This window comes from Heterocephalus glaber, unplaced genomic scaffold (genome assembly GCF_053883595.1).
Source record: "Heterocephalus glaber isolate CG9 unplaced genomic scaffold, H.glaber_assembly_v1.0 deba00001543, whole genome shotgun sequence".
NCBI lineage: Eukaryota > Metazoa > Chordata > Mammalia > Rodentia > Bathyergidae > Heterocephalus > Heterocephalus glaber.
The window spans coordinates 7,991,037-8,017,432 of NW_028258336.1; the positions used below are offsets into that span (position 1 = coordinate 7,991,037).

General features: G+C 42.3%; 1 long non-coding RNA gene across 4 annotated transcripts in view; it reads right to left on the reverse strand.

Moving 5' to 3' along the window:
• LOC101722970 (uncharacterized) overlaps window positions 1-26,396 on the reverse strand; it is a 256,669-nt gene that overhangs the window by 207,661 nt on the left and 22,612 nt on the right. For all 4 annotated transcript variants that reach the window (XR_015442363.1, XR_002388856.2, XR_015442361.1 and 1 more), the window contains 3 exons: window positions 14,225-14,655; window positions 13,531-13,606; window positions 11,374-11,473 (listed from right to left, as the gene is read on the reverse strand). This is a non-coding gene — a long non-coding RNA (uncharacterized LOC101722970). The remainder of the gene's footprint in view (window positions 1-11,373; window positions 11,474-13,530; window positions 13,607-14,224; window positions 14,656-26,396) is intronic.

Genomic DNA, 26,396 nt, shown 5'->3' on the forward strand with positions numbered 1-26,396 from the left:
TGAGATACCCTCAATCTTTTCCTTTGCTCTCTGAGCACATCCTCTCTCCCATGATTCTTGTTCCCTCAAATTCAAAAATCTTCTTTTAATCTCTTTGAGCCCATCTCCCCATTTTTTTCCATTTTCCCATTTTCTCAGCTCCCACATGGCTTTGTTTCCTTCACCTTCCAACCTGGACTGAAAAACCCAACACTTTAACCGCAGGTTACCTCTCTGGGCTTACTCTTTCAGCTCAGGGTGCTATTTCTATTAGCCCTAAAGGGGCAACAGTCAAACCAATCTGCAAGAACCCTTCTTTCATCATCTAATATTAGCACCCAGCATAGTGCCTGGCACCTGCCTTTGACCATGGATGCTCATTGCATGAAATTGTGTGCCCATAGGATGCATCCACCCTGCTGTCTGCATGGTTGTAAAGACATAAAGAGCATGATAGCAAAATCTCAATACATCAGGAAGTTGCAGCTGGGTGCATATTTAGTTCTGAAGCCTTCAGAGGGTCACTTAATCTTCCAGTACCATGACTCAAGTAATAGACCTGACCTTCAGAAGCCAGACATGCCACAGTGACTCCGAATACAACTAAGCCAAAGATGCTGGAGGTCATTTAACTAGGGCAATCTTCACACCTTGACTACTCCAGGGCGCTGCTGCGGAGATGAGAAATAGGCCCCCTCTAGACAATCTTCTCTTTACTCAAGGGCTTGCATCAACCTGAGCTCAGTACTGCTGCACCCCTATTTTTCTTTCTGACACCGAAGGATTCAGCTACCAGAAGAGGTGAACAGGAAGATGACAGATCTTCCAGAAGCAGCCTCAGGTAGACACAAAGTAGACTAACATCTGAGCTCAGCCACCTGGGTAGGCTCTTAGGAGGGGTGCTGGTGGGAGCTTGTGAAATATGCTTGTGACCAAACCTCCCTCTCTGGCCATGAAGAGTGCCTTTTGTGCACACCACACATACACTCTCACAATGGCCACTCGAAGATGCAGCTCCAGGTAAGCGGTGTCAACAGAAGGACTGGGACAAAATTCCCTCACTTCCTATCAGTTTATCCATTTTCTCTTCCTCTCTTTCCTTACCCAGTGTCACATAACAACTGCATCAGATTCATTTAAGGGCTATTACAAACACAGCTTCCTGGCCTCATCTCAGAGAGATTAAATCAGCAACTCTAAAACTGGAACCAGGGAATCTGCATTTAAACATTGTTTCGCCTATTAAAGGTTGAAAGCTACTTATAAAAAGTCTCTTCTCTGTTCTTTCCACCTTCACATCCTTAATCCATGGTGCCTGTCCTTTTGGCAACTATTCTCCCTGCACCCTCCATTCCTGTGGCCATCACAAAGAAGCTAGTGGGGACTCAAAGGGAAAGAGCTAGACAGGAAAAGGACTAGTGGGGCTTTCTCTTTCTGCACTGACCAAGACTCTTTTCTTACTGCGCTTCACTTTAATCCATAATACCTCCTCAACTCATCCTCCTAGAGGCGTCTTTGATTTAGCCTTAATGGCTAGCCTGAGTACTAGGCTAGCCTGGGAACTCAACACACTGAGTTTAAATAAAGTTGCCTGGATGAAACCTAGAGGTTCAGGTAGCTGATATTTAGTCTTAGGGTGATCTAGTTTTGGTCAAAACCATAATCTACTAACAGGTCTCTAGAAATAGACTTGCAAAGATGGAGATCTTAATGCTAAACAAGAGATATGACGCATAAAGACATTTTGTCATCTATGTAGCCCCCAGAGATGGGGTGTGAATTGGAGATGACTGTGACCCTGACTATAACCTCAGAGCAAATTCTCTGAACACCACTTCCCATTCTGCTTGATGAGCAAGTGATTTTAGCATGAGAACTAGTACAGTTATTGTTATCTCTGCTCTGAAGCAATGATAAAAAGAAAAGGTGAGAGTGAGAAGGCGGGTGTGAAAGGGCAGGAGTTGGGTGAGCGGCAGAAACGCAAAAAGCAGGAAGGACCTCAGGTGCGGGGCTGGGGTGCTCAACCCTGGAATAAAGTAACCTAGCAGCCCATTTGTGAATTCAAATCACCATGTGACTCAGCAGCCATAGTCCCTCCCTGTGAATCTCCCAGGATTCTGGAGGGACAAAGACAGAATGCTACATGTCAAAGGACTTTGTACATGTTGACATGTTACCAGTATGGGATGTCAGCTCCCTATCTGTTACCAAGGAGCTACTCCCCCTTTTCAATAACCCCACACAAAGATGTGGGACACTGAAGGCCAAAAGGAAACTTAAGTTGCAAACCTTTTTTCATCAGGAGATCAGAAGAAGCAAAGAGGTTATAGAATAGGCCCTTCCCTCAGAACCTAGGGATTACCTAGGGAGCTTAAAAAGGGTGCTATTTTAGCAAGAAACTGAAAATGAGACAAGACTATGCCCTCAGAACACACCACATTTAGGTATCTTAACAAACAGCCTGAACAAGGAAGGTCAGTGCTCCACGCAGATTCCTTTGGAGAACATTGGGCCTAAGCCACAGTTTCCTTCCTGCATTCTGCATTGTCAGCATGAACGATTTGCTGTCATAGGCATGTTGAGCTCCCTTAGGGCTCTCCTTCTCCTCAGAACCTGAAACAAGAAGTTTACCCCGCTTCTTATCCAAGTGACTTCAGTTCCTAGCTCTGATTCATCCCTCTTCAGCTATGGCCTAGCTGCAAGGTGAGCTGGTCACCAGAACCTAGCCACTAGAGGGAGCCAGAGAGCAATAAGGGCCATACATTACCCAGAAGAAAGCGGCCCTTGGCATCTGTTGCACCTGACTTCCTAGCACTTACCAATCACTTCAGACAAATGCCTCACTTTCATTACATAGCTCCTTGGTAAACTCTTACTTTCGTCTTTATCAGCTTTGGATAGAAAACAAAACAATTAATTTAAAAGCAGCACACAAGAACCTAAACATTATTTATGTCTCTAATTATCTCATTCTAGTGGGTATTTTAGTCCCTATCTGGTCAGGACATTAATTATCTTCATAACTACAGCAAAAGTTAAATAATAAGCACCCAAGGCTACAGCACTACTGTAATGTGCAAGCTTAAATGAACTTATAAATTTTATTAATGGATGCTTTATACAACTCCATATATTATAAATCAAACAAGAAACCTATTTCTATCTTTTAAGGGTACAGTGAAAAAGCTTTAACATTATTGAGGATAATTTTTATTAAGTTTAAAACTCTCTCTCTTCTTTTTCAGTAATGAGACTGTTATGAGGATAATTTAATCTAGTTTGTCATGAGGCACCCCGGCTTGTTAAATAAGTTAATAAATGACTGTGCATTAATCAAAGTGACAAAGCTATGAAGAGCTGGGGATGGGAGACAATTCTAGTGATAGTATTAATTAGTATTTAATTAGAAACTTAGGGCCCATAAATTTAAAAAATCATTGTAGAGACATTTATGCAAATTGCTTGGAGCCTGCAGTGGAGTTAGCTTTGCTTTAAAGAAACATGATTTTTTTTTCTAGCACACTGTACACAGCAGTCCTTGGCCATATCACGTGGCTTAAACGAGCTCTTCTTTTGTTTCCAATTTTTTCCAATTATAGGCCTGTAAATTCAAATAATTCTTTTGACTGTCTTGATTGAAATGTAGAGTTTCCACAATTTCTATTGGGAGTTCTTTAGTTCTTTTTCTTTTCAATAAAAAAGAAATGTTTTAAAGACATAAAGAAAGAGTTTCAGATTCTACTTCTGCTCTTTTAATTAAGATGTGTGCCACCATTTTCAAAGAACAATTGTGGGTTCCATTTGGTATACAAACAATGCCTCCTTTTTAAATCTTGGTGAGCTGTAACTGGGTTTTGTAATGTGATATCATACTGAAGACTGCATAGACTCAACTGCCCTCATTTTTATGATAATCACCACACTTTTACCTTTTCTCTCAATAACATATTTTGATAAATGGGCCATTTTTGATGGTCCAAAAGGATAATAACCTTTTGGTTCTGAACATCACTGCCCCACTAAGGTACACATCCCCCCCTTTCAGGCTTTGTTATTTGTTGCATTTATTCAAGAAAGGTTATCCACAGTAAGACTGCTTTTTCTATTCAACAGTCTATCTCTGTCATGGTTCATTTATGTGTGAGCATGACGGCCTGAAACCCATATTATCCACAGCTGACAAGTGTCAAGGCGACAGTTCAATCAGTCCTTCCTTGCAATGATGCCCAGGGCCCTGTGTTTGAAGTAGGACAATAAAGCAGGTGACAGAATCAGGGGCAAACTGATCGAGTCCCTGTATGAAAAGGGGATTCTGCTTAATAATACCGTGTGTTTTTTCCCCTCTCCAAACACATTAGTCCTTAAACAGTGACTTGGCCCTTAAGAAAAATCTGTGACTGACATGAAAATGCTGAACTTTTAACGTGGTTGGTTTATCCATAATCTCATGGGGTTACTGCTTTGTGCAGGCTGGTTTTGTCAAAGTCAGAAAAATAATGTATTCAGTGTCTGATCATTTTTGGGTGCTATTTAAATGGGATTTTAAATCAGACATCCTGATGTTGACACAGGGATCATTTTTTTGTCCTTTTGTTTTACATCTGTGGAACAGATCATTTGCATAGGCTAATAAAATTAAACTTCCAAAATGCATACCAAAGCCAGCTCCCTTCAGCAATGCTTCTCAGGCCCCTCCACCCGCCAAGGAAGCAGAGTTGCCAGTGTGTTTCTTTATGTGATGTTTCTCTAGAACACAAACTATAATGCAAACATGTTTGCAAAATTAGTGCTCCTTTGGCCTGGGTCACCCTTAGATGCAAATGTACATTAAAGCATTTCACTACAAATCCTGACAATCAACAGCAGAGCCAAAATCAATAAAATGCTAATAACCTGCAGTCTGCTCCTTGGAGGGACAGGATGCTATTGCCATTGCTATTTTCCAGTCTTCAAACCACTGTAGAAAGCACCAGCCAAGGAAAGGTTGCTTCCCTCCTTAGAAGGACCCAGAACTCTAAATGCCTTTACTAGGGAAGAAGCCAAAGACATCCTTGAAGCATCATAAAATGTAAGAGTCACGGGGCACCATAGAGAACATCAATGCCAACCTCCAGATTTTCTGGATGAATCTCAGGGCACAGAGCTTGAAAGTACCAGCGGAAGGATGAAGTTAACTGCAATAACAAAATCCTCTGTATTTTGCTTCTCTTTACCTGGCTTTTCCACTTAGAGCCAAGTTAATATACAAGGATCTGATAAAAGGCAGAATCCAGATCAGACTTCAAGGAATGGTGCCAGGAGCTACCAAACATGAATCATTCCAATTCCCTTCTGTGCTTTTCTGGGAGCTCTAAGCACTGTTCCAGTGTGCTGTTTATTCTCCATCCACTCAGCTCTGACCCAGGCCACCTAATGACCTGCATTCTCTGCCCTGCTCTAGCTCTGATCACCTGTCACCCAGGCTCCCTTGGCTGCTGGCTGCCAGTTGGGTTCAAGACCAGGGAAGGCACTGAAGTCAGTCGCAGGGTGGAAGGAGAGGGTCACAGTGTGCTCTCCCTTTGCCCCTGCTTCTAGAACCCATCTCTGAAGAGCCTGCATTCCTCCAGCACTCTGCTTGCTCAGAGAGGTCCCTCCTCCTGGACACCAGCTGTCCTAGGCCCCAGTCACTGTGTCCCCTTGAGCTTTCAGTTCTAAGGGATAATAGCTCTCCGCTATTGCTAAATTTGGGGTGCCTCTCATTTCTTGCTTGTTCACATCTCTTGCCTGCCCAGACTTCTGAAGTAGTCCTCTTCGGACACTGAGTTGACTGAATATTGAGTTACTTGGCTTCCTAACTGGCCTTCCTATATCTAGTCCAGTGGTTCTGAACGTATTTTATAACACCACAGATAATCTGATAAATGCTATGAGCTCTCTCCTCAGGGAAAATATTTGCTTACACATGTATGCACAAAACTTTGCACAGATTTGTAGCGTGTTCATAGACTACTCAAGGCTATCTACAAATTCCCTAGGATGTTACTGAGACTCCAGTATCTCTGCTAAATGAACGTTCCTGAAACACCATTTCCATACCATGTCCCTCCTCCAAAGCCTCCAGTGGAGCCATGCCAACTCTGCAGTGCAAGAGGCAGGCTCCTTGGCACAACATTTCAGGCTGTGTCTGAAAGGGTCTTGCTAACAAAAGAGCTGAAGAGAGGGGATTTCATTTTATTATCTATTTCTATGGTACTAAGGATTAGTTTCCCACTGAGCTACATCTCTAGTTCTTTTTATATTCTCTCTCTCTCTCTCTCTCTCTCTCTCTCTCTCTCTCTCTCTCTCTCTCTCTCTCTCTCTCTCTCTCTCTCTTTCCTTTCTTTGATACAGGGTCTCTTTAAGTTGCTAAATTGCCCAGGTTGTGCTCACACTTGCAGTCCTCCTGCCTGAGCTTCCCAGAGAAGGGATTTTAATACAGTAAATTATTTTGAAGATTTTGAAGGAGATGAATGGGCAAAGGGAATGGTAAGACAACCCAAACAAAGATTAGCACCAGCAAGAAGTTGTTTTCTAGTGCTAGAGGAACAAAGGGGACAAGTGAGGTTATCAGACCCCAGAAGTCAGGGCAGCCAGTGGATCTAAAGTCATAACAGCAGACACAATCCAGAAGAAAACATGGGCCCTACCAGAAATGCTGTCAAAGGAGAAAACCCCAGGCTATTCAGATATCTTTCTTCTTGCTGCTCTCCAGTCCCCTGCAGACCACCCTACTCTTAAGCCAACCATTGGCAAGGGTACCTTGAGATCCAGGGCAAGGGGAACTGGAAGATGGACTGAGGTTAAATAGGCAAATGAGTCCCACAAAAGCTCCCATCTCCTTGCCTTCCAGCTCATGAAGCCCTGAAGAAACATGGCTGTTCCTGGCAGGCTCATTCTCCTCACACCTTTTTTTTTTGGTACCAGGGCTCGAACTCTGGACCTTGCACTTGTGAGGCAGGCGGCAGAACCACTGAGCTAAAGCCCCGGCCCCTCCTCATACCTATTGTGTACCAACAGTGTGCCAGGTATTGTTTCCTTGAGGAAGGAAAGTTGAGGAACCACCCGGAAGTTGCAAATAAATATCCCAGACTGGAGCTGGCAAATTACTCAGGCAGAGAAATAGTGAGGGTAGTTAATTGGAGCAGGGGACCTCAGAGGCTTGGCCAGGCTGCCCAGGCAATGATAACTCAGGTGAGACGAGGTCAGGAGTTGATGACTGGGATGGGTAGAGAAAAGCTTGGATGGCTTAATCAACAACTTTGGAAAATGTGATCGACAAATTTGGAAGAAATTAAAGAAAGCACACACTGGGTCTTCTGGTCCAGCCTCTGAGGGCCCAGACAGTTCTGAAAGTAGTGGTCATACTGGAGTCCCTGGGGAGCTTTAAAAAAAAAAATAAAGATGCTAAAAATGTAGTGTTCCCCTTAGGGATGTGCTGCAGCCAGTTCTCAGCAGCTCATAAAACATGGTAGTTTTCAGGAATTTTCAGTAAGTTGTCAAACACAGCCACACTTTAAAATTGGATTATATAAGTTTATAGGTAAATGTCTTATTAAAACTAAAGAAAATGAGTACTCAAAATCTATCAGTTTGTTATAATTTTATTGCCTGTATGTTTTTGAGGTTGTTTATTGCACATAAATGGTAGAAACACTATTTAATGGTATGTTGTTATGCATCTCTTCCCAACTCCATGTTCAGTACTATCTTATAGATAGCTTATAGGATATTTATGCCACAGAAATTAACAAACTTTCTGTATCAAGGCTTATCTATTACATTGCTGAGAGTCTAGATAAGAAGTCAGCCAACTACCATACATAGGCTAAATCTAGCCAGCCACATATTTTTGTATGACCCACAAGTTTTTTATATTTTTAAAGGATTGTTGAGAAAGGGAGATAGATTAAAGGAGAAGAAGAGGGGGAGGAAGAGACTGGTTGTGGTCCATAAAGCATAAAGTATTTGCTATCTAGCCCTTTATTAAAAGAATTTCCCAATCTCTGGTCTAGAGTCATGAAAGTGATGAAGAAAGTGATAATGTAAATTAAAAGTTTTATCTATATCCATTGCATTGGGAATAACAGAAAATTGAGGACATATTCTTCTACTTTTGACAGCTGTTACTCAATTGGCAAAGAAATCTCTCATGTTATTGATGAACAGGTGAAATCCCAACATACGCCGTCACTGTTTCACTCCCATCTTGTTTGTCAATAGATGAAAATGTCAGCCAACACAAATGTTGAAACTATCCTTGTGAGTCAGTGACTGAACTTGGACCATAACCAAATATTTGTGTATAGTTGGATTTTGTTAAACCGTGATTAAATTGCAGCCACGGGTTAACTACATACCCAAGAGTTCAGCAAGAATTCAGGAAAGCATTATATGGGAACCAACTGTCGGAAGAGCATCCAATGGCAGAGTATTATGCTGCATATTTTATTACCATGTGTAGGTTATGTGCTACAACCCTTTGTATCAGTATACTTGTAATAAATTTATACACACCACACACACACGCATGCACGCACACACACACACACACACAGAGTACTTTTTCTTTCTCAGAGAGCCAGTTATTAAACTTGTGCCATGATCCCACCTCCAGAAGCCACTTTTGTTGGTCTGAGATGTGATCTCAGCATTGGCTTTTTTAAAACTTCTCTCCAGTTATTCTAGTATGAGGCCAATATTAAGACTTTCTCGCTTAGGGAAGATCAAAGTGCAGGGAGAAGAATTCCCTTAAGATTTTGTTCTTTTTATCAGAAGCGCCACTTGAACCTAAGCAAAGGGGATATGAGGGGATGTGAGTTCCTCCAGAAACTGAACACACCCCAACTGCTCTGAACTAAATTTTCCTGGAAGGGCATTCTCAGAGTCTCCTGCATAGGCCACTGTTATTTTTTCCCAGTGTGACTTCACTGTCACTCCTCCTACAGCCCCCTTTTCTCTCCTGTCTCTGCCTGAAGTGTATCCATCACTCACAGTCCACATTAGAGAGCACCTCTTCCATCAAGACCTTCCCAGCTGGGACATTTCCCACTCCAAGATCCATGTAATTACCCCTTGCTAACAAAACTCTGACTTACTGGGGCAGCATTAGGCCCCCCTAAACACAGTTTCCAGGCCTCCCTTACAGCCAGATGTGGCCGATATGACAGTTTTAGCGACCAAAACCTACGCTGAAATCTGCTCGTGCTCTCCTGATGGACCTGTTAGACATGGCAGGAGCACGCGCCCACTTCTCTGCTGTGGTCATCTTCAAAGCAGGAGGCAACCTACCAATAGCCAAAGGATGGGAGTATAGGATAACCAAAGGAACTGGGCTTCAAGTCCATGACAGAGCTGTAGTACCAGATCTTGACTTCTTGCCTTTTAAAGTCTTATTCTGTGTGACAGATAATCCCCTAATTGTTGGAGCCACTCCTAGTTGGATATTCTATGGCTGTACCCAGCAGTACTAATAGAAATGCTAGTCCAGTAACCTCACAATGATTGCCCCTGCTGTAACTCTAACCTCCTCCAGATTTGTTCTGCACCACCTATCACAAGAATGTGGATGGTGGATCATATCCCAGATATTCAATTAGAAATCAGTTGTTTGAAATTTGGGTACATGTCTCTATAAGATTAGACTACTCCAGCAAATCCAGAGCAAGGGTTTGTGATAATATGTCAACTACTAGAAAGACTGAGATAACTAGAAATGAAATTTAGGAAGACTTTAGCACATGTAGCTTTATAAAGATGTTAGGTCCCTAACAATTACTTGCAAATAGAAAACATATAAGATTGAATGATTCCCAAAAATTTGGTTTTTGTCCATGACTTATTTTTGAGGCAGGAGGAGCGCATGCAGGTACAGCGTGAACTCTTTGGGTGCAAGTGCTTGGATCAGAATGAAAAGAGCACAGAGCACGCAAAGGCTACATCTGAGAAGTGCAGGAGAAAAGGGTTGGTGACAGCTGTGCACTGAGCTCAACAGACCACATTAGCAATAACTATTGCACACACGGTTGCATTCTATTTTTGTATCACATTAACAGATATATTATTGGTAATTGTTCTTAATAGAATCACAGAAATGAGAGATGGAAATGCTATACAGTATGATGGAATGTTGTTCCTTTACCATTGATCATTATAATAAGCCTGCTCAGTCATTACTTACAAACCATACTACAACTTTGCCAATGAGGCAGACCAAAATGAGGAGATAAAAAAAATTGGTTTCCTTGCTAAATGTGAGGCCTAAGTTTTAAGATATTTTGCTGAAGTTTTAAACTGATTGTCAATTAGTCAATGAGCTATGGCAGGCAGTGTATTTCTGGGTAATTAGTGTGTGTCTTAGGGGGGTTATTTGGCATGAGGCTGAGGGCAAAGTAATTTGTATCTCCCAGGAAGTGCAATAATTGCCTTGAGCTGAACTGCTTGGAAAGTGTATTAATTCTATTAGGAAACATTTATGTTATTTTATATGGCATCCTGTATATTCATGAAGTGTACTCATAATCCATGAATTATTCAATTTGGGATTTTTCTCATAAAAGTACAGTACCAACAATAAGCAAGAAAAGGGTGTGTGTGGTTGAAGAACCCATGCATTATCAGAAAGGTCAGTATTGACTTCTAAAATCCATCTTACTTGGAGACCCCTGAATCCTAGCAGATGAAAAGCTAGTCTTGAAAAAGGTAAGGGAAGGCTAAGTGCATAAAACAGTATCTGGAAGCCAACAGGCTTTCTATTTGGGGTTTGCTATACAGTCTGTGAGACTTGGGAGGTACACAAACTATAGGCTTGATCTTGGACACTTGTTTTCCCAACCCTTTACAGGAGATTCAGGGCACAACAATCATTAACTCATTCAATCAACAAATGTTTACAAATGAATGGCCAGATAGACTACTTACTCCAACTTAGCATCTTATAACAACACATATTCATTATCTATATATGGAATAGCAGGTTCCTCTGCCTCAAGTCTCTTGCAAGGCGACAACCAATGTGTCAGTCCAGAGTCTGTGGGCTCCTCTGAAGGGTCATTTGGGGAAAAATTTGCTTCCATGGTCAGGTTCAAGCCTTCAAACTCTTCAGGGCTTTTGACTGAGGACCTAAGTTCCAGAGTTCACCCACCCACCCCCCACCCCCGCCGCCAGTTCCTTCCCATATGAATCTCTCCAGAATGCAAAGCTGCTTCAAGTTCATTCACTGCAAGCCAAGAAGGCAATAGACAGCTTGCTGACAAGGCAAAGCTCACAATCTCCTTCTTGATAATTGCCAAAGTGATGTCCCATCACCTTTGATATCATCTGTTGATTCAAAGCAAACCACTGGATTCAGAGGGGAGTGAAGGAGAGGAGTTTACACACCTGTAACACAGAGGTGGGATCTTCAGATCCATGTGGAAGCTCACCCACCACAGCCAGGCTCTGCTCCCATGGCTTCCCAATCTACCAGCAGCTCTCAAATCTGAGAGGGAGGAACAGTAGAGACTTAACTCAACCTGGGAGACTAGGGGAAGTCTCTCTGAGCAAATGACATTTAATTTGCAAACTGAATAATAAAGAAAAGTTTCTGCTTGTATACAGAGTTGGGGAAGACCATGACAGGTTGGAGGAATTGAAACAAGACTTGAATGGCAGGGACAGAAAACACAAAGGGGAAAGTTGGACGGGGGAGGTTGGAAAGATGGGCTAGATCATGCCAACCTGGAGGTCAAGATGAAAAGTTAAATTTTATTCCAAGTGTAAGTGGAAAGCCACCAGAGTGACACAATCCAATTTACATTCATAAAGTATTGTCCTAGCTGCTGTGCAGAGAATGAACTGGAAGCAGAGACAGCAGTCAGGAACCGGCACTGGCAAGAGCTGAGCAGGTGATCACCTAGACTAGGAAGGTGGCAGGGAGGTGCAGAGAATGGATGCATACAAGATGAGCTCTAGAGTTTAAATGGACATCCTCCATGGGAATATGTGTGCATCAAGTTACTAGTTTTCTTCACTCTCTCTCCTCTTTGTCCATTTTAAAGAAATATAAAGAGAAAGCTGAAGAAAGGGATCTGTAGTCACAGTGGAAAAGAATGAGGCAGATAGAATAAGATAGGTGAGGAAGACCAGAGAGGAAGCAGCCTATGGGCAGGTTGGAGAGTAGCTTTAGAGGAATATTGCCCCATCTCTGCCTTCCTCAGCTGTATCACCTTGAATGTGATCTTTGTCTCCTCTTTTGTAAAAACATATGCCTTTCCAGATTACTGAAAGGATTAAAGAACAACCTCATACAGATCCTGGCAATTTTCTGTATGACTTATTTTCCTACTTTGTTCAGATCTCTACTTGATTGCCACAACTTTCCTTACTGACCCAGCTAAAATAGCACAATGGCAACTCCATTCTTGCTAAATGCCTCACCCCACTTTAGTCTGCTTCATAACACTGAGCACCAACAGCATGGCTTTGTGCACACTACATTCTCAGGCTCTGGAAGAGTCCCTGGCATGAAGTACGTACTCAATATTTGCTAAGTGTTGCTGGGTGTAGTTTAGAACAACAGCATACTGTGCAGCTGTCTCTAGTTTTCCAGATGTATTACTGACAGTGTGGAGAAATCTGCTTGGGAGGAAGTAAGTCATAGCAGCTGAACATGACATGTATAGGACTTCACAGTGCACACAGGTCTTCACTTGATTCCCAGCTTTGAAACCTCGAAGCAGGTCTCTGAGATAGACCATGCTGTAGTGTACAGGGGAGGCAATTATAGGAGAAAGAGATTAATAAATCTCTGTAAAATCCAGAAACAACAGACACTGGAAATCAATCCTGGGCCCTGCTTTAACGTGAATTCACTTCCCTACAAGGTAAAACTCTTAAGTATTCCTCTTGGCTCCTAGGCAGGATTGCTCATCTGTCCCTGCTGGAATCCTGCACCTAGTCCTTCGAAGTCATCCTCACTCTGTGCATCTCCAGCTTCTGCTCTCAGAGGCAGCTGATATCTAGCCCAATGTGACATAGCCATCTGCACCCAGTAGAATTGCTGGAAGTCAGGCAGCCCGTGTGGTCAGCCAGTCAACTTCCCCACATTCCAGACATCTTTCTTTCTTGCCAAATAACTTGCTGATGCCTCACTGTATTTCTTAGTTGAGATTAATCCTACTGTAGACTCCTGGCCTTCCCTGTGGCTCACATATGCTCATTAAATGAGTTTGGGGCATCTACACAGTCCCAAGCACTGTGTTAGGTACCCAGGACTAAAATGTCAAACAGAAAGACCTAAGGATCAAATTGTATAATAGATAATGTGAAATAAGAAGAAAAGGTCCAAAGGGGAAGGGGAAGTGAGAGGGTTAGGGGAAAGTAAAGAAGGGAAAGGAATAAATATGAGAAGAAGAAAAAAAAAAGAAAGACCTGTTCTATGCCCGCAGTAGTTTTCATCCAGAAGGGATAGCAGACTGTCTTAATCACTTTTCTCTCATTCCTGAGACAAAATACCCAACACTCAAAGTTAAAGGGGAAAAGATTTATTTGGCTTACAGTTCATAAGGGTTCCTCCGGTCCATAATGGACTGGTTCCAAGGCAGGGTGGCAGAGGGACAACAGTTCATGGTCCCTGGAAGACAGCAAAAGCAACAAGGGAGAACTTAACAGTGTCTTTCTGGCCCTTTTATCTTATCTAGACTACTTAGGGTGGGTAGCACTCACACTCTTAATCCTAGTGCCCTTGCGCCCAGCATTGCATCATGAATCAATTCCAGCACCACACACTCTAGATCTAGCTACCTCTGCAAAAGCCTATAATCACATGAGGCTTTGGGGGGACATGGAGGCACAAACCATAATGCAGACTGAGAACAAATCATGAGTTAGTACCACTGTGGTTGGTGCTACAAAGGGTAAGTGCAGGGTGACATGAGAGCACAGAAAGAGAGGCCATCTGAGACCCAGTCTTTGGATCCAGGAAGGTGTCCCCAAGGAAGGGTCAAACTGGATCTGAAAGACAACTAGATAAGAAAGCAGAACAACACACTAGGCATAGAGAAAGGTGTACAAGAGATCCTGAGGCCCAAAAGAGCTGCTAGAAACCACAAAAGCAAAAACATGAACAGAGGAGACACAAAGAAGGTTGACATCCAGGAAGGCTGGAGGAGGAGCTGGGAGACAGGAAAAGCCAGCCCCATGTGTCTAATTCCCCCTCCTCACCAAGGATGAGCAAGAACAGGGCCTTTACCTTGGTCTCACTTGACAGTTTTAGTAGAAACATCACTGGCACTTACTTGTGCCTAGAACAGTATATAATTCCATTCAAGGCACCATCTTGGCAACATCTTATCTTGGGGAAGTGTGTAGCTTCTCTCCTCTTGGTCATGCAGAATGGCTTTGTGATGTGAGCCACTTGAATTCACCAGAAAATCAGAGATTTGTAAACTCAGCTTAGTGGATGCAAACTGGTTGTGGCTCCTTCCCAGGGAAATGCACTTTCTGTTCATGGCAGTGGGGTCCCATGCAATTTGCTTCTGGAAGCTTCCAACTGTTGATCTTTATCCTCAGTTTCACTAAGTTAGTGGTTCTCAGTGGGGGCATCATGGGAAGCTTGAGGGGGTGTTTTTGGTAGTTTGAATGATTGGGCAACTCCATTGCATTTATTGGGCAAAGGTAGAGCTGTAAACATTATGCAACATACAAGACAAGTCAGCATAATAAAAATTGTCCAGTGTCTTATATGACTTCAAAGTACCACCAGATATGTACATAGGTATAAAACCTTTCATGGTTTTCTGACACTAGGGCCTATGTTTTTCATATAAACACAATACTTTTTTTATAAATTGAATTATCCAATTATGAAACTATAGTGGAAATTGATGATTTGTTCTTCTAAAACTTTCCCCAGGGTTTGTGGTCATCTTCAAAGGTTACATTACAGTGTTTGACTCACCAATAGGATATTTCTGTATAAATTTGTCTTTGAAACTGTCACACTCATGATGAATATATATTTTAAAATGTCAGTTCTAAAGAAGGTATCATCAATAGTCAGTTAAATGTGTATTACTCCTCTTAAATCCAAAAGCACTCATTATAAGAAGAGGAAAGCAACCTTATGCCACCTAGTTACTTGGTACTAAGAGTGGTTCACAGACCAGGAGCATTTACATCATGATCATGATGAAGCTGGTTAGAAGGAAGGATCTCAGGCTCCACCCAGATCCACTGAATCTGGATCTGCAGTTCAATTTGATCTCCAGATGATTCACATGCACATAAAAGTTTGAGAAGCTCTCTTCTAGGTTCTGTAGGCTTGAGGAGTAGGGAAACACATATTCTTTTATTATAAATTGCTTTCACTTCATCTCCTCTCTTTATTACAGTTAAGAAAATATATATATTTAAATTGTACATAAAGATGTGTTCTATTATCAATGAATCTCATCTCAAGAAATTAATGGGTGTAAGAATGTATTTTAATGAAAGAGGATGTTGAGTCTGATCCACTGAGAATCCTCCCTCAAGATCCCAAAATTCAATAGTTGGCTGTGAGGGACTTTAGAGCATCTAAATGAGAGCAGAACATCAGGGTGAAATTTCTCTAGACTTGGCCGTTTCTAAATTCTAATGACTCCTAAATCTGTATTTCCAACTACTGAATAACAACAAATCTCACCTTCAGAGCATTCTGGATATATCCCTGGCCTCTAATAAACATTGACCATGTCACAGAGTAAGTGTCTTGCTGCTCCTACAAGGTTAGCCAACACTCATTGACTTATTTTGGAAACACTTGTTGATCTGCTTTGATGTGCGATGCAATGTTCACAGGGCTGTGCAGAATGGAAAGACAATGCCCACCTGGTGGAGCTCATCACAGCCTAGACCAGAGCTAAGAGGCTCATAGACATATAGGAAGGAATTAGGAAGTGGTGTGTACACTGAGGGAGGCACAGACAGTGCAAGATGCAATGATAGTGTGAGAGTGACAGAGATTACTTGGACTATGAGAAGGAGCCTTCTACAGCCACTAGAAAACCCATTGTTTCCCTTAGCAGCTCTCTGTTCTATGACACAGTTATTTAATCTTTCTCTACTCTCTTCAAACCATATACACTCTCATGTTGACCTTGTTTCCTTCATCTCAAAGGAAAATAAATCATGAGGTGGGAACTCATTCTCATTCCCATAATCATTACCCTGCACTTTTGTTGGCCTTTCATCCTCCCCTCCTCCTGTGACAACAGAAGTGATATCCTGCTTCTGGGAAAGCCTACTCTGCATCCCATCACTACTCTGCCACCTCCTACTGCATGGATAATTCCCTCTCTCCCCCAGAAGGTCCACATCACATATGCTTCAGTGTTTTTAACAATCACTCAAGTCTGCCTTCCACTCAAGTTATTGGATGCTCCTCTCCTTCACAACTGGGCATTTTTAAAAACAAGGTGTGTTTGCCCTCTCTGCCTTCACCTCCTAAGCTCCTCCTCATTCTACAACTCATAGTAACTAGTTTCTGACCTCATCACCCACAAAAACCTCTCTTACCCATACCACCATCAACTAGTTTGTTATTAAAGCCATCAAACTCAATAAACACTTTCTCTAGATTTGGCTATGTACATCACTTAATGACTCCTAAATCTATTGTTCCAACACTGTTCTCTCTTGGATAGACTTTTAGACAACTCCACTTAGATGTTGAAAAATTACCTCGAACTCAGAATATCCAAAACTAATTTAACCCACCATCTTTCTCCCCAAGGAATGCTCATCCTTCTTCAACTTCTTTGTCAGTAGATCACCATCCCCTATTTGTGCAAGCTAAAAACCTGAGCCTCATTCTTGACTCTTCCCACATTACCACACTCAACTAGTCACTCTCAATACAATGCCTAATTCTACAGCCTGAGTCCCACCACCATGCTCATGTGGTCACACCACCACCCATGTTCTCCTTATTTACTTCATGATAAAGATCAACAGTGAACTTCCTTTAGCACTTCACTTTATTCTCATTTATCTTCCAACTTGGACCATCTCAATTTTTTTCTAAAATAGAAATATAGTCAAATTACTCTTGCCCCCACCCTTCTAAAGCTCTGATGGATATTTTGTGGTCAAGAGGACCATACCAAACATCTTAGGGAATATGGTTTTGTTAGAAAAACAGAGTACACAGAATGGTTGGAATATTGTTCAGGATGTCTGTGGTACTACATTAGTCATCTTCCCATCACTGAGACAAAACACCCAACACTCACATCTTAAAGGAAGTGAGGGTTATTTTGGCTCATAGTTTCAGTGGACTTAATCCATGGTCACTTAGCTCCAAGGCAGAAACCACATGGCAGAGGAAAGCTGTTCATGGCATGATGGCCAGGAAGCAGAGAGAGAGAGGGAAGGAGCTAGGGATAAAAACACCCTTCCAAGTCATACCTTGCATTACTGGCACCTTCCCAACAGGACCCACCTCTGAATGTGAGACTTTGGGAGGACATTTTAGATTTCAACTGTAACAGTGGTACAGTCCCCTTCAAGGAAAGGAAGAGAAGAGCTAGAGAGGTCCATAGACCAGGCAAGGAAGGGCTTTGTCTGTCAAAGTAAGGGGTCTAAACACATCTAAGAGCAACAGAGAACACATCTGTGCAAGGTTTGAAGCATGTAAAGGATTTCATACAGGAGGCGCACTTTTGGTGCCTCCCACCCCCTTGCCTCCACTGTCCTCTGGTTTCAGCCTCAGCTGTGGGAGCTCAGTGAGAGGTCATACTCCCCATGACAGAGTCATCTCAACTATGACCCTCCTCAAGCTGAGGAAAGAGGGTTGTTCCCTCTTTCTTTCTCACTGGGGACTTCTTCAGGACAAAAACTGTCACCAGATGTGCAAAAATGCCTTGAAGAATCACACACACACACACACACAATTTGCAAGATCTTCAGGGTAAGAGAAGAAGAGATGAGGTTGAGTTCAACTGTTCAAGCCTTGGGTGACTGAGAAGATGAAGGTGACAGTGACAGAATCAGAGAGAACTCATCAGGGAACAGAGGCAACTGGAGATTATTGATAGGCAGGGAACAAAATCACAGAGAGGTGGAAATTCTACCTGCAGGAGAGAAAACATGGGGGAGGGTATGACACAAGAGCTCTCTTCAAATGTGTGAATGTCTATCTGTAAGTAGAGTCCATGAAAAGGGCGAGAGAGAAGGATTCTGAGCAAAGAGCAGAGCATCTCAAGGAGATGGATTATAGCTCAGTCTATATCAGTGCTTCTAATCCATCCCTACACCGGCATCCTGACTCCCTGGGACTCCTCAAACAGGATGTCCAGGAGGTGGGAAATCTCTGAATTCCACAACAGGTTGAACTGAGTTTGTATTCAGCCCTCCAGATCTAGGTTTCTGTGCTCCAACCTCCATTTTCCTTCTTCTCATTCCTGACGCTCCTTCACATTCTTGGCTTTTGCCTGGGGAGCAACTATGATCCTGAGAAGGAAGAAGCAGATGCTTGCCCTAAGGGCCCTCCACCCATTGCCCCCTCTAGGGACCTTTGCTCTTCCTCCTTTACTACCCCTCTCTGAAGCCAGAAAGTGCTTCACTCCCTTTCCAGGCCTCCTAATATGCCACCACCCCAGGCTTCCTACTAATTCAAATGTGCCTGTCCACATGCCCTGCCCTCAGGGTGATGTTCTGAGAAACTGAGCTGTGCTACTGATTTGAAAAGAAGTGGCTATTTGCATTCATTGACACAGACCAAAGAGCCTGGAACAACTGGTTAGGAGGTGTTTTGGTGCACCCCAACCGCATCATGCACGTGGCCATCTAGTCCCCCTGTCCTCTTTACCCTGAAAATCTTTCTTGACATTGTTTCCAGGAAAGGGCAAAGACCGCTTCTTCTACTTCTTGGGTCAATGTCACTCAGCAATATGTCACTTGTCTTTTTCTGGAAAAAGGGAGGCCTTTGACTCAAAACATTGTTCGGGAGAGCAATACAAAGAGAGAGAGACAGAGAGAGAGAGAAAGAGAGACAGAGAGAGAGAGAGAGACAGAGAGAGAGAGAGAGATCGGTCTTAAAATCAAATTGGCAAATTCATGATCATCTGACCTTCTCGGGGGGAGGACTTTTGAGAAATCTCTAAGCAAAGGAAAATTATTTCAGGTCCTTCATTCAGTAGATACTGTTGTTTTGGAACACCTGCAGTGAATTGAACACTAGAGGGGACCAAAAAAAAAGGAATTTACTTCCCTTGCCATTGGAATTGCGCTGGGAAGAAGAGATAGACACAGGGAGTCAATGACAATACAAGCAGAAAGAAAAGAAAAGGTGAGAGCAAGGTGGTTGGACAACCCAGAGGCCATTAGACCCTAGCGTGCCTAACAATCCTTGGGGTATGGGATCATTAAAAAGTCAGACTCCGAAGCTAGGCAATGTGGCCATGCCTGTAATCCCAACATTGAAGGAGGCTGAGCCAGGAGGATCACAAGTTTCCAGTTTCACTTAGGCAAGTTACTGAGACTCTGTTTTTATATAATTCTCACACAGTGTGCACAGACACCTTTTAATGAACATTGGTCCAGCCAGAAGTTCTCTGTGATACGCAGGAGAAGGGAAGCCCACTGGGCAGCCCAGGGAGAGAGCTGTTTTTGTGTTTAAATATTAGAAACCTGCCAAGGAATGCTTTTCATTCCTTCTCTTCATGGTTGAGTATCTTGAAGGGGAGCCAATACCTTGGCAATACGCAGAGGGTGTATAATTGGTGCTAGGAATGAAAGGGGATGTGTACAGCTGAGTCTGGAGCTGATGAAACTCATTTATCTAACTCTGATTCCAGGCCCTTTAGATGCTGAAAGGTAGTGTTATGACTCACTGAAGCTTTCACATCCATTGTTTTTCTTTTCCTGGGTGGCATTGCGAAAGACCTTATAGATATCATTATTTTCAGATTACTGTTATTACACACATTCTTCTCCAATAAAATACTACTTTGTTTTTATCTCCCTAGAGCAAGATCAAGTTTTAGTTGTTTTCTTATCTTTTTTAATGTAAAACAATCCCAGCAATGAAGTCTCAGATGCAAAAGAAAATTAGCTAAAGTCTCAGGCAGAGATCCCCAGGCTGAAGGCTGACTTCAGTTTCCCAAGACCAAGTGGACAGATTGGTACCAGTTCTCTGCATACAAGCCAGAAATGGGGCTCAAACTGCATCATGAACAAATAAAGTTTGATTTAAAGAAATGAAGTTTATTTGGTTTAGCCAGAAGGGGCGACTGACAAGTAACTCTGTCTAGAAACTGACAGATTGTCAAACCCGCCTGCCACCCCTGGGTCATCTCAGCCACGGAATTTCTGGCCCAGAGAGGGCAGAGTCATTGCTTCCTCCTTCCATGAGTTCCCTATAGAGGGTTCAGAACAGAAGACAGAAATATCTGCAATCTTTCTAAAAGCCATGGACAAACTAGGGGATTTTGTGCGTTGTGCCTACATTGGGCTCCATTTCTTTCTCCACAGCATCTCCAGTGCTAGGTAGTTACCAGGTTATTTGAGGCTTGATGGTAGGTGGCATTTTAATCAGTAGATTAAAAATTCAAATTCAAAAGGTTTTTGGTGGCAAATATTCTGCTGAACTAGGATCTGGCCTTAAAAATAGACTCTTAGCTAAGGTCGAGCAGAAGGAAGCCATCTACCTGATTTGCTCTGGCCTGGAACCTGGGCTTGTGGCCAGCCAGTTGGTTCTATGTGGACCTCTAGAGGGTGGTCAGAAAAAGGACACCATGCTCAGGTAAACTTGAATTTCATTTAAAAAAAAAACAGAATCATGTCCTATACAGTGCTTGGGATATATGAACATTAAAAAACCTACTCATAATGTTTCTGAAATTCAGATTTAACTGAGTATCTTATAGATTTATTTGCTAAATTTGGCAACTCTAGTCTGATAAAGTATACAAGTACCATGCTTCACTTGGTACTTATTCCATGTCCAGACCCCCAGTGGGCTTCTCACAGTCAGATTCCTAGGAATTTGGGACCTCATAAAGAAAACATTAGTAGTAGAAGAGAGGACCAAGGTAGAGTCCCCAGTGCCAGTTTTCCTTCCTTCCACCTTAACTCAGAAGAGTGTATATGGACACACAGCAATCCCCTCCACTTTATCTACCAGGGATATGTCCCAAGACCCCTAGTGGATGCTGGAACTGTAGATAGTTATGAAAACCAGTACATACTATGTTATCCCTATACATACATGTCCATGATAAACTTGAACTTAGTATAATTTATAAATTAGGTATAGCTAACAATAATCATAATTATAATAAAGTAAGACAATCATAAAAATACTGTAATAAAAGTTAAGTGACCTCTCCTCTCTGTGTCAAAATTTATACTTTTAACTTTTCACTTCTGGGAGGCACTTTACATCTTCTCTTGGGCATATTGCAATCACCAGCATTGCCACTCTTGTGCTTTGAGTCCTAATTAATTAAAATAAAGGTTACCTGTGTAAGCACTGTGATACCATGACAATCTGATAATCAAGAGTGCTACTATGTGCCTTATAGGCAGACAGTATATGCAGCATGGACACATTGAACACAGGGATGATGATTTACATACCAAGGAGAAACAGAGCAGAATGGCATAAGATTTCATCATCATGCTACTCAAAGCAGTGTACTATTTAAAATTTATGAATTATTTCTGGAATTTTGCCTTTAATATTTTCTGCCTGCTGTTGACTACAAATAACTGAAATCTCAGAAAATAAAACTGTGAGTGGGGAGTACTATGGTATATTTTGAAAAGCCATCTACAGGACCTGCCTGGCCAATAACGCAGGAGTTATTGTACAAAGCTAGATTCAAAGCCCACCTTCTGCTTGATGACAGAAGATTCCCAAACTGCAGCTTGCTGCTTAATGTGACTGCCTTTTCCTATGTCCATCTTAAAGATTGATGCCTGACGGTGTAGCTTAGTGGTAAAGCATTTGCCTAGCATGCAGGAGTACTTGGGTTTGACCCCAGTACCACAAAAAAAAAAAAAAAAAGAAAAGAAAAAAAAGATTCCATGTGCTAGTTCTGTTCACTCCTGAGCTTTGGCCTTAATCCTTAGGAGTCCACAGGTATCCACAGAGTTCCTTCAGGCCATGTCTTCTAATATGCATTCCTGTCTTCCTTAATTCTTGGTAGCCTCAGATGCCCTGGAATAGTCACTTCTCATCCTTCTTTTCTTGCCTGATAAAACTTGGCTAAAATCACTCCAAATGTGGGCTGCTTGCTCTGAATACAAATTGGCCATGGTACTGGCTATTACTGCTGAGATTATCTCCGGACTCTGAAATATGCCACCTCTGCCAACCTGACTTCCAAATCCTGTCAGCCTGCTCTGTTCAGACAGAAGATGAGGTTAAGATTATTTGGTGTCTGTTCATTCACACATGACATCTCCTGGGACCAGGAATTCGGTACTCTGATCACATAGATTATGAATGATGCTCCCCCACCATAACCCCCAAAAGTCCATCAATCAAGACCCTATGTACTAGTTCTGCATTTTGTGACCACCCTGTGTTTACATATCCTCTCCCTGGCCCTGGTTGGCCAGGACATGATGGTTTGAAAGTATATGAAGGCACTTCAGAGATCCAGTGTTCAGCCTCTTTTTCTGCAGTTCCCTTCACGTGCAAACATCTCACTGAATGGTCTGTCCTCCTGACATGACCCTCTCTCCCTGCCACAGTTTTGGGGTCTGGTCTCTGGACCCTCTCTACCCCTTCTGAAAACATATCATACAGCCTGGGGATTTAGCTCAGTGGTTCTGCCGCCTGCCTCGAAAGCACAAGGACCCAAGTTTGATCCCCAGTACCAAAATATATATATATATATCATCCACTACTCTATTAGGGATTCCTCAGGCAGTTGGTTTGATAGAGGGATGAGGTAAAGTCATTTTCTACTTTATTATCCTGAAAAAGCATAAACCTGTTGAAAGCGGAGAGCATCCCATCCTTGACCCAGTTCCCTCACAGAATCCTGAGAACTCAGCTCCTCAGCAACAGACAGGCTGGTGTTTCTCAGTGCTATTTTCTAGGGCTGAAACCACAGTCTTCCTGACTGGGCCCTTGCTTATTATTTAATTGTTTATCTTGACATACAGGTTTGTCCCAGAAGGGAATTATTAAAGAGTGGCATGGCATTGGTGGATGTAGAAAAAAATGTAGCGAAACTTACCTTGGCCGCCTTCCTGCCAGACTCCTCCCAATTATTCTGCAGGCTTCTTTGCCCCGAGGGCAGTTTGCAGCTCCAGGGCACTGGAATTGGCTTAAAAAAATTCTTTCCTCTCTGTGCCCCATGTGAAGGGGGCATTGTGTGCTGTCTAAATAATAAGCCTGGCTTTGTGTGACCTGACTGGACAGGGCCCTTTGAGAGATTTTCCAGTTGCAGAGAGCAGTCAGCTGTACCCTAGGAAACCAAGAAGTTTCCAGACCAAGGAGAAAAGTTGGTGGCAGGAAGATTTTTTCCCATAAGTCGTATTGTGAAGTCATTTCTCTTTCCCACTAGTATTTAGTATAATTAGGTAAAAGAGCAACAGAGGAATCCAAATTTATATTTTAATAAATAGTAGTATTTAATCGGATGCTCCCCCACTTCACTCATTAACACCAAAATACAAAACAAAACAAATCATTTTAGAGCACTTGTTATGTGCAAGACATTGTCATTAATCAGGATAATTAAGTAATACATGTATTGATTTCCAACTCAGGACTAGCAATAGCTAGGAACCTCAAGGGTTAGAAAGAAGTATGCGACATAGTCCTTTGGCCTCTGACTTATAACCCACTCAAAAGATACCACTGACCAGAATAAACCTCTTCCCCTGTGCCTGGCATGGTGCTGGGAATTTACATACATAAATAACCTCATTCATCACCTCAACAACCCTGTGAGGTGATTGATACTGTCATTCTCCATTTCACAGATGGGAAAGCAAATCCAAAGAATATGTATGCATGTAGTAAATAGAATGACATCCAAAGAAACCAAAGCCTGAAATCCTGTCTTAAATGGGAAAAGAGGTTTTGAAGACGTGTCTGAGGTTGTGGAGGTAGGGAGATTATCTTGGATTATCTGGCTGAAGGCCAGAGTCAGAATGACAGAGACATGACAATGAGACTAGAGATTGATCAGAGTGATGAAGGACTATAAATCAAGAAACAGATTCCCCTCTGGGGCCCCTGAAGACACCCAGACCTCTGACCTATTTTGGACTTCTTAGCTTGGAAACCGTAGGTAATAAATTTGTATTATTCTGAGCCACTGAGTTTGTAGTAATTTCTTCCAGCAGTAGAAGAAAACTAATCTTTATGCTATTTACACCTGTCCCGACTACATTCCATGGTGGATTTAAAATGACCAGAGAAGCTTGCTCCGAAGTGGTAAAGCCAGGGAAAGCTGCCATGTTGTGGAAATGGCTCCTGGAGAAGGATTCAGATCAAGTCAATGTGTCATTAAATTCTATGTCCTTTCTTCTTTGCTTATCTGTTCCCTAAAAACAAATTTAGGGAGGAAAAAAGTGAAATACCAAAAAATAATGCATAACGACATGTTCAATGAATAAGGAGTTTGGCCAATAACTGAGTTCTGGAAAAGAGTTACTGGTATGTACTAAGATGATCAAAGAAGATTTGATGGAACAGGTGGAAGTCAACCTGGACTCTACAGCATGAGTGGATTGGAGGAAGCACTCGAGGCAAACAGAAGATCTTGCAGATGGGAAGAAGGCCTGATATGAGAAATGCCCTTTGGATCAGAAAGAAGCCACCTTCAAACTTTGCATTCCTCCTCCCAGCCTCACCTCATCCTCTGCCTATAAACTATATTATATCTTCTAACTCAAGGCCTAGCAAAAGCCTTGGACAATGTCCTGTGGTCTTGCTCACTTTACATATGACAAGTTTTGACCCAAAGAGGCAGAAATTGTCTCTCTTGTTGAGAACAGATCAAGTCTCTAGCCTCTTGCTCTCCAATAACCAGGAACAAAGTGTTTTCAGGTCTTCAAGTCCACAAACATACTCTGTATATGTGGTGGCCAGTTTGATTCAGCATGTCCAAATGAGGAAAATCTGTATGAAAATTCCAGACTTTTATCTCAGCAGGACGATTTTGTTAGATATAAGAGCAATGAGGGCTGAGGATTTAGCTCAGTGGCACCCCACCTGCCTCTCAAGCTCAAGGTCCTGAGTTTGATCCCTGATACCAAAAAAAGAAAGAACAAGGAGAACAGAGATACACTTTTAAAACATCTTTAATTTATAATGAAGTTAATTACAAGAGTGGCAACATACAATAAAAATGACCCTGGAGCAGAAGGCCCACTGTCTCTATTCCAGAGTTCTGTTGTCATCTGAAACATGATCTTGAGTAAATGCTGTAACATCTTCTGTGAATGAGAACTTGGTCTTAAATTTCTGTTAGTCATTCAAGATGTTTGGACCAAAGGCCACAAAAAAGTTTAAACATTTAGGAAATGTATAATCTTGTATAACACAAAGAAGAACCACAGGGTGGCTTAGCAGTTGGTTGATTTGGTGGCTCTGTGGTGTCAGACAGGACTTGAATGCTTTCTATCACTCTCTCTGTTCTTGCCACCTGAGTATCAGCTTCGTCTTCTTTCTGGTAGGAGAGTGGCTGCAGGTATGGCATCACATCAGGCCCAAAGCAGTCAGAGGAAGAGCAGAGGGAATCCCCTGGAAGACCTTCCCTTACATAGCACTGGCCCTGAGTCCCACATGTGCATTTCTGAACCCATAACTGGAAAGGAGACTCCTGAGGTGGGGTGTTCAGTTTCTCCTACAGGCACAGCCAAGCAAAGACTAGCTGAACAAAATCATGATTCTAAATGGAAGGAAAATGGAGGAAATTGCTGCTGGATGGGAAATGTTTAGTGACCTCCCTTCTCTCAAAAGTCCCTTCGAGCTTTAAAAATTGCATCAATTAAAAATCATTCGGTTGCCTGGTATTCCAGACTGCCAATCTCCATACCTACAGAGAACTAGCACCGTGCAATGCTTTCAGAGAAGCTTTTGGGGAACAGCCAGTCTAGAGAATCCTGACCACTCCACAACCACAGCAATCAGTCTCATTGCTTCAGCCCTGTAACAACTGATCTTCAACAGCAGCCCCACGGGAGGCCTCATAGTTTTGGTTATATAGATAAATGAGAGGAAAACATTGCTATTAATTTATTCAAGTTACATTTATAAAGCTACATTTGAAAAAATGGCCAACCAACATCCCTGTTCTCTATGCTCAAGACAGTCCTTTAAAACTCTGCTTATGTTCCACATTGAGAAAGGGGCTAGGAAAGATAGGTAGGAGTGCTATCTTTGCTTTTTTTTTTTTTTTTTTTTGACATTG